Source organism: Tupaia chinensis, unplaced genomic scaffold, assembly GCF_000334495.1.
Source record: "Tupaia chinensis unplaced genomic scaffold, TupChi_1.0 Scaffold000638_1, whole genome shotgun sequence".
Lineage (NCBI taxonomy): Eukaryota > Metazoa > Chordata > Mammalia > Scandentia > Tupaiidae > Tupaia > Tupaia belangeri.
Window position 1 is genome coordinate 1,691,759 of NW_006160159.1, and position 12,495 is coordinate 1,704,253.

Consider the following 12,495-nt stretch of genomic DNA (forward strand, 5'->3'; position numbering starts at 1 on the left):
TCATGAGAGGTCCTGGTTCAATACTCAGTCTACTCTAAAGGCCAGATACTGTGATATGTGCTTGTAATCCTAGCTCTGTGAGAAGCAGTGGTGGGAAGACCAAAAGTCAAGGCTGGCCTGGGCAACACAGCAAGACCTGGTCTAAATAAAGGCCTGGGAGTGGTGGCCTGTGCTTCAGGTCCAGTCAGGAGGTTAAGGCGAGTGTATCGCAGCATGGCATGACTCTAACAACAACAGAAAACACTTTGAACCACCAATACTCATGAAACTGCGTCAGAATAAGCATTCCATTGCTGCCACTTTCCATGAACTCAATATTAAGAGATTTGAAAATAGTTCATTAAAAAAATGTGTCTAATATGTTCAGCACATGTGTAACTGCCATCTTTTAACTCATTAATGCATGTTTGCATTCAAACTTTCTTCCAAAATAGGACGTTAATTTTTTCTTCTGCGAAACCAGCAAACACTATCCCAAATGGATATCAATGCATCCTGAATCTTTCAGAGAGATTGTTCTTTAAGCCTAAAAGTTTACTATGATTCTTCTGGTTTGGATAATGGGCTTCTCTTTGGTTTTCCCCAGCACTTTGGGCTCACCCCATTTGGAGCATCAGCCTCTGAACCACTGAAGGGCAGGCTTCTTCCACTTTTCTCTCTCCAGATGAGGGAACATTGTTCTAGACATACTTCATATGACAGCCTGTAAACTTTTCCTGTAAAGTATCAGAAATTAAATAAATAGTTTAGACTTTTGTGGGCCATACAATCTCTGGGCCAAATACTCAATTCTGTTATAATGATACAAAAATAATCAGACAATATATAAATAAATGCAGGTGTCTGTGTTCCAGCAAAACTTCAATCATAGACATTAAAGTTCAAATTTTGAATCATTTTTATATGTCATAGGATAGTATTCTTCAATTTTTACCAACCATTTAAAAATTACAGAAATTAGTCTTGGCTCACAGGTCATACAAATAAAATCACCTGGCCAAGCATAGCCTATGTGCTGTAGTTTGCTTACCCCTGCTTTAGGCAACCAATACACACTTGTTGACTAGTTGACTGCCTAGATAATTGTAAGGAATTAGTTTCTGTTTAGGCTGAACACATGAAGAGGATACGCATTTGTTAAATGAAAGCCTGTGTCATGACATTCAATTTCCAATTTAGAAATAATTATAAAGAACAGAAAATACTTCTGAGGTAGTAATTAGTAGGCAAAGCCAAAATGACACCGAGCTACATAACTAATATCAAACTAAAGAATATCTGGACAAATTCAGAGGGTGTGCAGGTTCATACAACATAGAGCTATAGCACTTGGTCCTCACCAACAGGTATGGACTTTGGTGGTCTGTAAGCTGCTTCAGTGACATCTTGATCGCTATCCTGTTTAAGCTGCCTTTGAGAATCAGGAAGCGTCTGTTTCCACAGTTAACTCTCACTCTGTGCTCCCTACTCAGGTCCACATTATTTCATGCCTTGAGCACACTGGCTGCCATGCTCAAACTGTTGTAGTATGGCTCCTCAAGTAGATCTGGTGTTTTTCACAAATGATTTCACTGTGTTCTGGCATTTTTTATGTTACTGTGTTAGGACAGTAGCAGTAAGGAATTTGTAGCTTCTGATGAGAAAATATCTGGCAGGATATAGAGTTCACCCAGGTGGATTAGGATGGTATCCACAGGTCCTCGTCGGTGCCAAGGGTAAGGAATGAGCACTGGAGCAGAGATGGAAATGGTAGTTTGTCCTTGCCTTCTGAAATCCCTAACTTAAGATGAATCATTTGCTCTTCACTTAGTAGAAATTGACACTTATGATCCTACATACCACCAAGCCAGGTAAGGTGCTCAGTCCTGTGAATTTCGGCTAAGAAAGTTTAACAGTAGAATTTGCATTACTATACTGCAACCTTTTTAAATATGGATTTGTTAAAATGGTCAGTCCTGACAGGCATAATACCCTTTTCCTATTCTGATGTGGCTGTGATGCTCAAAGTCTAGTAGGCCAGTTAGTCAAGTCCCAGTCTTCTCCATACTGGTCAGACAGGCCACCCATGAAAGCAGATGCCATCACTTGTTTTGCCTAACTAGACTCATTCAAAATTAGAAAATGCATGAAGACTTACGGGGTTTACCAATTAGGAAAAATTATGCATATTATTTTAGAAGTCACTCTTTGAAATTTATGAACTGGTACCTACTGCTGTTTATAAAATATATTATTAAATCTCCTCTCTAGCCTGAAAATACCTAACTCCAAAAGAAAATGGTCGATGACATTGTGATATAGAGAGACTCAAGGCAAGTGCTTCAAGCTGTCATAATAATATTCAATGAAATATTTATTGCTACTGTACTTATTCTACTTACTCATCATCACTCATTAAAGCCTGTGAGCCATACAGGAGTTAGAACTGAGTCTGCTTCTATTGTAGTGTAAACTAAAGTCTCATATACGGCAAGTATTCAATTAAAATGCATTGAATAATAGTGGTTAAATGATCAAAGCTAACTTAACTACAGAGCAAGGTAGAGCTCTCAACAAATGCCTCTACCTTAGAGCGAGGTCTCTTCTCAAGCATATGGTGTCAGCTTCTGCCAACTAGTCACTCATGTGATTGTGAACTACTGCTCCACTCATCTCTTACTCCACCTTTTTACTGGAGCCATATTACCTAATGGGCTTTTGTTCCCCCTACCTCAGCCTTAATGACTTCCATAACTCTTCCATGTCTAAGTAATATTTCCAACACCCTGAGGTAACTCTTCCATAGTTTTGATAATACTGGTAAGGGTATTACTAATTGTCTTAACTGCTATTTCTCTTACAGTAAATAAAGACGATGATTTTTATGCAAAAAACATATCTCATTATATTAAACACTAAAATAATTCTGACACATGACAGATACACCTACTTCTGAACATGGTTCATAAAGCCTAAGTCTTCTGCAATGTGTCAGGAGTTTAGGAATACTAAGCAGTAGTGACCAGATTCCTCAGGAGTTTTTTGGTTTTTTCCCTTCCCCTGGGAGTTGTCACCATCTTTTAAATATACTTTACTTATTTTTATATATTCAATCACCACATATCACTACTGCATGCAAAATTAATTGTGTCATCATGAATCTACTATATGTTAGTCCAGTTACAGATATTACCATATACATTATCATCAGCAGATTATTTTTCATTTTTGTGAACCTTAAATGTTTTTCCTCAAGAGCTTTTGAATACCTATATTCAAAAAGCAGTCAGGTCAGCAGGTGATGTGGTGGTTAAGGGCACTGGATTCCCACATGGTTGATCATGGTTCAAGTCCCAGACTTGGCAGCTTGCTTTCTCACTTTCCCTTTCTCTCTCTCTGTCTCTCTCTGGTCAAATTAAAATAATAATACTATTTATAATAACAAATATAATCAAGTGAATAAATAATCCTTTTTAAAAAGCAGTCATAGAAGTATGTGGATATATGCTGAATAAAGAAAAATACTAATATTTCCGAATTATCAAGTTAGATTATTGTGGTTAGCTGCTAGAAATCCAAACTTAGCTACCTTATATAAGAATAAAATGTATTATAAAGACATGAGGCTATCCTGTGAAATCTAAGGCTAGGATACGGTTAGGTAGCAATCAAGGACTCAAATATTAAATCTTTCTCTATTTCATCTCTCCTCTATTTCGTGTTTAATTCTTCTCTGTTTTCCCTCGTCTCTTGAACCATATGGCCTATTTTTATGACAGTGTAGAAAAAGTAACCCAAACTCAAGTCCCCAAATGTAAAGTTGTGGAAGGGGATTCCTTAGACTGAGTGCTTATCTCTGGACTAGTCTACTCTAAGGAGGCAGCCATGTAGGCGAATGTGAATGAGTCAAGGAAAATTTCTGGAAGAAGGTGCCAGTTGAGGAGTACCTCACAGACATTCTAATGAAGAAGGTATTCCAGAAGGGTACATATGCATGAAGTATGACCCACAAACCCCTGATTTTAAGATAGGAATTCTTTCGATTCTGTGAATTGAAAAGATTAATAAGCAGGAAAGATCACGAGAGAGAAGTGAGTAAATCTCTCTGACCCATGTCCAAAGTGAAGGGAAAGTCTAACAGATTACTCTAAAATATCAAGAGTTGTTATTGGATGAGTTATTAGACTTTTAGGGATTTTTTTTTTTTTAGATATTTTTGTCGTAGGGTGTGTGTGCTCGCCAAAGAGACAGAGAGCAACAGAGACACAGAAAGCAAGAAATCACTCACCAGAGGGGATAGCCATGCTATGATCCCCTTTCCTCTCAGGATTTTGGGCATGCACACACATGCATCCTGTCTGAGTGCCAAGTGGCTGGATCTGGGACTCAGCAACGTGGGAGTCCAACACCTTAACCACTATGCCATGTGCTGGCCCCCAGGGTGCCATATTTTCATTTCCCATTCTATATATTCTAAGTGAAGAACAGAGATCATGGAGAAACAAATATTAGTTTGTATTCAAATTGGGGAAATCTGGACAACATATCATGGAATATTGTATTGTAACCTTAAACTGTGCAGCCAACAGATTTTCTTTATTGACTCCACATTTATGTACCATGTTCAGGCACTCTGCTAATGGCTACCACTATCAAATTAGACAAATGTGAGTCCTCTCCACTAATGACTCTCAGATTTAAGTAAATGTCTATGAAATAGCATTAGCTGGCATAAAGAATTACATATACTGTTATGGACTCATGGTAGAAGACAATGTTAATTCAACTGGAACATCAAGGAAGATATCATAAAGGAATTTCACTTTCACCTTAGCAAGTGAGTAGGAATTCATTAAGTAGGAAAAGTGAAGGGAAAAAATATTCTAAGCAAATGGTGCAACAAAAACAGTATTTGGCAATATTATGTTTTCTAGTTTTGTTCACCCTGGGGACCAGAAATTTGACAAAGATTTATTAAATCTGGTCCATTTAAGGCCATCAGATATCAGTCCAAAAGAATTCTTGGCATTTTTTCAAGACAACTAAGAGGTAGTATAAGTGCTTAAAAAGTCATTTCAACTCTGGATGGCAAAACTCTGCTTCCATGTATACAAATGCTTTGGATCCTCCTTCGGGCCTGGTGCTATTCTTGATCTTCTCTGATATACAGGAGTCTTCTATACCATTTGTTGATATTGCTGTCGTTTTTCAGTCTTGCCATAGGACATCTGCACTCACTGGAGTGGGAGACAGAGAGAAAGAGAGGGAAAGTGAGAAATCACTGCCTTCCCAAGAGGTGGTCGTGTCAGGGCTGGCTGAGACTGGGGATGGATTGTGGCAAGATCTCATTGGAGGGTTGTCTTCCTCTCTTTTTCGCTGTTCTCACTCAAGGAAGAAATGAATAACCTTTAAAACAAAATCACACCTGGTGAAACATTTCAGCAATATATTTTGCCATTTTAGTCTTATAGTCATTGTCCTACTTAAAAGATTATCTCTGAGTATTTGTGATTGACAGAGGAAGAGAGATGTTCCAGAAAGAAAAGGATATAAACGGTGATTTTCATCTATAGAGAAAAAGAGTGATAATGTGACTCTTCAGATCATTTATTTTTTTGAGGGACTGGTTCTTCATTCCAAAAAGACACTTGTCAATATTCAATATCAAAACAGTTGCACTGTTGGTTTTCTCCCAACTGGTCCCAAAGAGAACACACCAAAGGAGAGTACAATTTAAGTCTGAAAGCTACAGGATGTACACCTAACAGACCTTATGGAAACCTCACCAAAAAGTGGGGATTGGGTGGGAAAAGAAACTTTAAATCAGCACACTGACAGCCCACAGACTAGAGCTCTTACAGTGAAATGGGGTGGCCAGGGAATCCCAATCCCAGAGAAGCTAAGTTTCAAAATGATATAAAATTTAAAAAGTTTTGTACATAAGCTAGTCCAGAGTTCTCCAGCACTGACTGATAAAAAGCACAATGAGATGGCACTTTTAAAGGCAGCAGCTTCAGACCCAGACGAGGATGATGAGATGAATTTTATCTGTGGCAAAAACATAATTAATTTCCTTTCTTTCCTTTTTTTCTCTCTCTCTCTTTCTTTCAAGGAGGCAGGAGAACAATTAAGTCATCATCTTAAGGGGCACGTGATCCATCCTGTGAGGGGCTGGCTTGGGTTGGGAAGGGGGTAGAGGTGGGATAAAAATTTGGTCTTGGGGTCTCACCATCGTAGTTTGGTCACTTCTGATGGCAAAAAATTAAGGACAACAACAAAATAATAAAGTTGTAAAGCTGAAACCTGAATAGCACATTTTTTGTTTTTGGCTAACTCCTCCTGGAATCATCCTTCTGGTTTGGCTCGTATTTTGTACAGAGTAAGGAGGTTTCCCACAGCAGAGTCTTGCCCTGGGCTCTGGCTCTCAGTAAGGTAGGCCCATATCTCTTTTCCTCCTCTATGGAGGCAATATGCATTAAACTGAAAAGTTTCCTTCCAAAAGTGAGAAAAGAATTAGACCCCTGCTTCAGAACTGTAGGATTATTTGAAATGTTTCACAAATTGTTGCTACATAACAACAACAACAAAAAAGGTAATTATAAAATGTTTACAGCACAACATGCTTTTAAAGACACTGTGCATTGTGCTCACATTCCCTGAAAAGTTGTTCCCAAAGGTGCTCAGCCTCTAACCCAGCTGCAATCTCTGGGAAGAGGAAGAGACAGTTTGGCTAATAAGACAAGGAGGGTAGAGGGAGAAAGCGAGGCAAAGGAAAAAGTAGCCTTCCAGTTAAAGATCGGCCCTCAGTTTCAAGGTCAGCTTAGGGCAGGCTGGCCTCAGGAGGAGTTGGGGTGAGGAAAGAGCAGTGGGGGGTGGGGACAGGGGCGGGGGACTGGGGTGTTCAGCAGAGTCTGGTCCAACATCCTTTGTGTACAGAGGTGATCCTCTTTGGTGCGTTTCAGTTTATCTTCCAAATAATCAATTGTCTTTTCCGACTTGCTGCCCATTTCTCAGCGAACTTGGCTCGGGTCTCTGCCTCCTTAGTTTGTCAGTTAGAATCTTTATCTCTTCACACTTGTCTTCTTTCTGAGAGTACTTTTCATCAGCAGCACTCAGATTCCTCAGGTTCTGGTCCATCTGTCTGATCTGGTCATCCATCTCTGGGCAAAGGGACTCTGCCAGTTCAGCTCTTCCTTCTGCACGTTCCAAGTCTCCTTCAATGATCACCAACTTACCAGCCACCTCTTCATACTTCCTATCTGCCTATTCTGCAAATGTGCTTTGCTTTTTCGAGTTGGATTCCCTGGAGTGCCATCTTTTCTTCATCTTTTAAGACTCGGTTTTCCATAACCTTTAAGCCTCTCTTACTGTCATCAGCAGCTTTTCCCACCTACTCCAGCATTTGCACTCCTGAGCACCGGCCAGCTCCTCTTCAACCAGCTGGATCCTGAGGTTCAAAGAGGCCACCTCAGCCTCAGCCTGTTCTCGGGCTCGCCGCTACCCCTTCACCTCCCGCTGGAGGCACTCTGCCCTGTCCTCTGCATCATCGGCCTGCTGCTGCAGAACCTGAATCTAGCACTTCACCGCCTCGATGGTGGTGGTCGCCCCCATGGTACCTACACAGCTCCTGCTAGAGCTCAAGTTCCTGCCTCCACCACCCGGCTTTGCAGCCGCTCCTCATCCCTACTTCCGCTTGCTCCACCCTCTCAGATTATTTTAATATATTTACTATTAAAATATACCCAGAGTTGACTACAGCTAAAATTAGTTTTTGTGGTATTTTTTTAACCATAGAGGTACTATTGTATGTGTGCACATGAATCCACAAAAATTTTTTTTTTTAACTAGTCAGAGACTTTTCAAATTAATTCTTTTGAGGAAGGGAAAACTCTCATTTCTCATTAGATTATGAGCAGTGTAGGAAAAATAAGTCTTACTTTTTAAATTAACACTCCAAAAAATTCAATGAGAAAAAAAATTAACTAACTAAAAAAGCCTTGCACTGAGATTTGAAAGAGTATGAAAAGATTTAGACTGAATTCTGTTTTGCTTTGTTTTTGTTTTAATAGTCATTTTTTTTCTATAATCACTGCCATGAATCTGTATGCATCTAGCAGTGAAATGCTGTATGTATTTAAAGCTCTAAAAATTCCTCAAAATAGCTCCAGTGGTTCAAAATATGCATGCTGATCAAAATATCCACCTATAAATACTGTGGGTCTATTGCATGATAAATAAACATGATCAAATATTTGTACATTTACATATGTGTGTATATGGAGCAAAAAGAAGAGGCAGAGAGAATATTTCTGTTAATGCTTGCAACTAGTTGGCAAATACATACCCCACAATATGACTACATTGCATGGGACTTATGGGAATATATCCTTCTGTATTGTATACATACATATAAACATAAAAATTGGAATGTTCACATGTACACATGCATACGTATTTTAAATACCATTTTAAATGCAGTTTGAAAATACATATGTATATACATACTCACACACATTCTGAAATGCCATCATTCAACATAATTCATGATGTGTATTGAAATGTATCAAAGCAGAAACACATTCCAAAAAGAAATACTCACTGGTGCAATTAAATCATAAAGGAGTTTAATTTGTTCGCTTAGTAGCTAAATGTTTATATCAACATTTTGGCCAGCAGTTTCTTTAATGAGAATGTACCTGGAATGAATTAAATTTGGTTATTATTTAAGCTCATGAGTTAAAGCATTTCTTCAGGGAGTTCACTTATGCTTTGAAGCATTTCAGTGATTACTGTTCTTGAAAATGCCTGTTTCAACTACTTTGAACTTGAAACCTGAAAATACTCATGATAGTCTGGTCTATGAAACCGATTGTAATATGTATGGACATAAGATGCACAGCTCACTCTTCTTTATGGAGATATAATTTACATGCCGTTTACCCATTTGAAGTGTACACAATGTTTTATTTGTAGAGCCAGAGTTGTGCAACCAGTACGAAAGTTAGCTTTAGATCATATTCATCACCCCAGAAAGAAACTCTGTAATCCCTGAAAGTCATTCCCTATCCTGTCCCATCCTCAGTACTAGGCAACCTCTCACCTGTTCTGAACATTTCATATAAATGGCACCACACAATGTATATATCTGTGACTAGCTCCTTTCACTCAAAATGTTTTTGTTTGTTTATTTACTTATCCCATGATGGGGCAAATGCAAGAAAAAGACAAACGGACAGAGATACAGTACCTCTACAACCCACTCTCAAAAGCAGCCAGGCCAGATCATGGGTATCATGGTGTACAGGGAGGTTCTAGACGTCAACTGGCAATCTTCCCATGTGGATTTGCATCACAGGGTGTTGCATCATACCCTGCCTTACCATCCACCCCCAAAATAATGACTTTTTAACATTTTTTAATGTATTCATCTATTTTTTCTGCAGTAGATAGATGGAAAAAGAGACAGAGAAACAAGTATCCCAAACAATGTCCATGCTTCAATCACCCCAGCCTCAGCCAGCCTGAATAATGGGTGTGCACTCGTACATACACCTCAAATACTCAGGGAGGTCCTAGGATGAGACGCCATGGCTTTTCCCACTTCATTTGAGTTGTGTTACCACTGTGCCACTTCCTGGGCCTAAAATAATGTTTTTAAGGTTTGTCCATATGGTAATGTATATTAGTATGTCATTTATTGATAAATAATATTTTACTATACATATATGTGCGGTCTTCTTCATGGAAGTACAATATTATGAAAAAAGTATTCATGAATTTCAAAAACTTTTACTTAAAAAAACATTTAGCTATTGTTATAGGGCATGTGCACTCATTATAGAGAGACAGAGAGAAACAGAGAAAAAGAGAGAAGAGAGAGGAGAAAGTGAGAAAGAAGGAGATAAGAGGCCATCATCACATGGGATGTGGACCCAAATCTCATACTTTTTTTTTTTTTTGGAGAGGTTTTCGCCATAGGGCGCATGCACTTGCCAGGCAGACAGAGAGAGACAGAGACAGAAAGAGAGAAATCACCCCCCAGGGAGGATGGCCACGCCACAATTCCTTCTCCTCCATTCTCCTCTTGGGATCTTGGGCATGCACGTACACGTGCCTGGCGTGAGTTTTAAGCCATCAGATCCGGGACTCGAACCACTGTCTACTACATGGGAGTCCAGCGACATATCCATTATGCTAACTGCTGGTCCCCCAAATCTCATACTTTTAATTCTATTTTTTCCATAAACTTTTTTTTTTTTTTTGGAGAGGTTTTCGCTATAGGGCGCTTGTGCTCGCCAGACAGACAGAGACATAGAGACAGAAAGCGAGAAATCACCCCCCAGGGGGGATGGTCATGCCGCAATCTCTTCTCTTCCATTCTCCTCTCGGGATCTTGGGCACGCACGCACACATGCCCGGCGTGAGATTTAAGCCACCAGGTCCAAGACGCGAACTGCGGTCGACTACGTGGGAGTCCAGCGACATAGCCATTACGCTAACTGCTGGTTCCCCTCCATAAACTTTTTGAAGTTACCTTATATGTGACATTTTATTTATCCATTCATCAGTATAGGGACATTGGTTTTGTGTCCACTTTGGGGCTCTTACGAATAATGCAGCTATGAATATTTTTGTAATTTTTTGCATGAATATATATTTTCATGTATCTTGGCTATATACCTAGGAGTGTTGTATACACAATTGCAGGGTCATATGGCAACCCTAATTATTCTTCTGAGAAACTACCAGACTGTTTTTCAAAGTGGCCACCCCATTTCACACTCTTACCAGCAGTTTATGAAGATTCCCATTTCCGTGGTCATTTTTGTCAATTTTTCAACTCAAAGTGCTCCCTCCATGCTGGGATCTGGATTCTCCTGTATCTTCCTGATAGATGGATGTAAGCATAGCTACAAAAGAGAAGATATATGTGCCTCCTTTTTTGTCTTCTTAGATGCAGAGCTAACGTATGCTGTAACCCAGAAATACCAGCTCCCCCTTCAAGCACACTGTTAAAGTTGCCCCAAGGAGCCTGTATACATTGAGTTTTATCAACTGTAAAATGAGGGGCATTGGTCTAGAGTGAACTAGGCCACTTCCATGGTCATTTGTGGAACTAATTGTTTTGGTTTGAATCCTATTTGGCCCAGCCAGTTTTATGAGCAAGTTAGCCATGTAAGGAGGCACAGAACTTTAGACCGATGTAATATACTATGGATACATAAACCCTACGACTGCTCAAACAGTGTCCTTGAGAAATGCACTGATCAAGCAAGAGAATATAATCCTCTAGATTGTTTAATATGGTCTATAAATGTCGTCCTCAATGTTCAGAAGAGATTTCAGTCTTTCACTGCTAGATTAATTTTAGATGCACTATTGTTCTTCTGTAAAATTATTATATGTCACATGCTTAAAATATGGGACAAATTCTCTTACTAGATTATGTGAATGTTTAAGCTTCTTTCACTATATCCAAAACAACTTTGAAGATTGTATAATGAGAGAAACACTAATTAAAGTCAATAGATGATTTAAGTCCTGAATTGTTCACTTTTTCATGCTTTTAGTAGACTATAAACATACCATTTCATTGAATAACTAATATACATGTCTATGTATATACCAACCCTTAGCATGGCAAAATAATATTATTTTATAGTTAAGTTTAGGTTTTGAATAACACACACAAAAAAATTATTATGTATGTACATATAAATCATAAATTAACCTTCACAATAACCCACTGAAGTACATATAAAACATAACTTAATCTTCACAATAACCCATTCATATTCCCAACGTATAGATGAGAAAACAGATTTAGGTGCATTAAATTACCTTTTATTATGCAGAGCAAATGCTGGACCGAGACTAGAACCAAGGTTTTTTTGTTTTTTTTTTTCCTGATTCCAATGTAGCCTCCACGCCAAGTAATATCCAATTAAAAGAGCTTTAGCCACCAAAAGCATGAGAGTTTATGAATATATTTTCTACAGTTGTGATACTCAGCATATTTACCCTCATTTAAAATTTCAGCATTTCACTTGGTCACTGGGAATATAAGAGAGGATTTTTAAAAGTTCATAAAAAATGCTTATTATGAAAAAAAACTGTGCATGGATTTTTTATTTTTTTAAAGGTTTTGCCATACAGTGTGTACACTCACTAGAGAAAGGCAAAGAGAGATGATAAGGAAAGTGAGAATTTACCCTCCCAGGGGATGACCATGCTGCAATCTCTACTCTTTCTTTCTCCACCTAAAATTTTGGCCACATATTCACATGCGCCCAGCATGATTCTTAAGCTGCCATGTCTGGGACTTAAATAACCACCATACCACCTGCTGGCCTTTGGATTTTAAATTTTTTATGTACCAAAATATTTTGTACTTTAATTCCATTTTTTCCATAGTTTTTGAAGTCCCTTGTACCTATTAACTATTTTTAAACATGTGTAGAACCTGTTAAATTTAATAAAACACAAATTTGCTACTAGTAAACTATACTGGCCTTT

General features: G+C 38.6%; 1 pseudogene; it reads right to left on the reverse strand.

Annotated features, from left to right (window-relative positions):
• Nucleotides 1-6,815: 6,815 nt before the first annotated feature.
• Nucleotides 6,816-7,590, reverse strand: LOC102484550 (tropomyosin alpha-3 chain pseudogene; annotated as a pseudogene).
• Nucleotides 7,591-12,495: the final 4,905 nt, after the last annotated feature.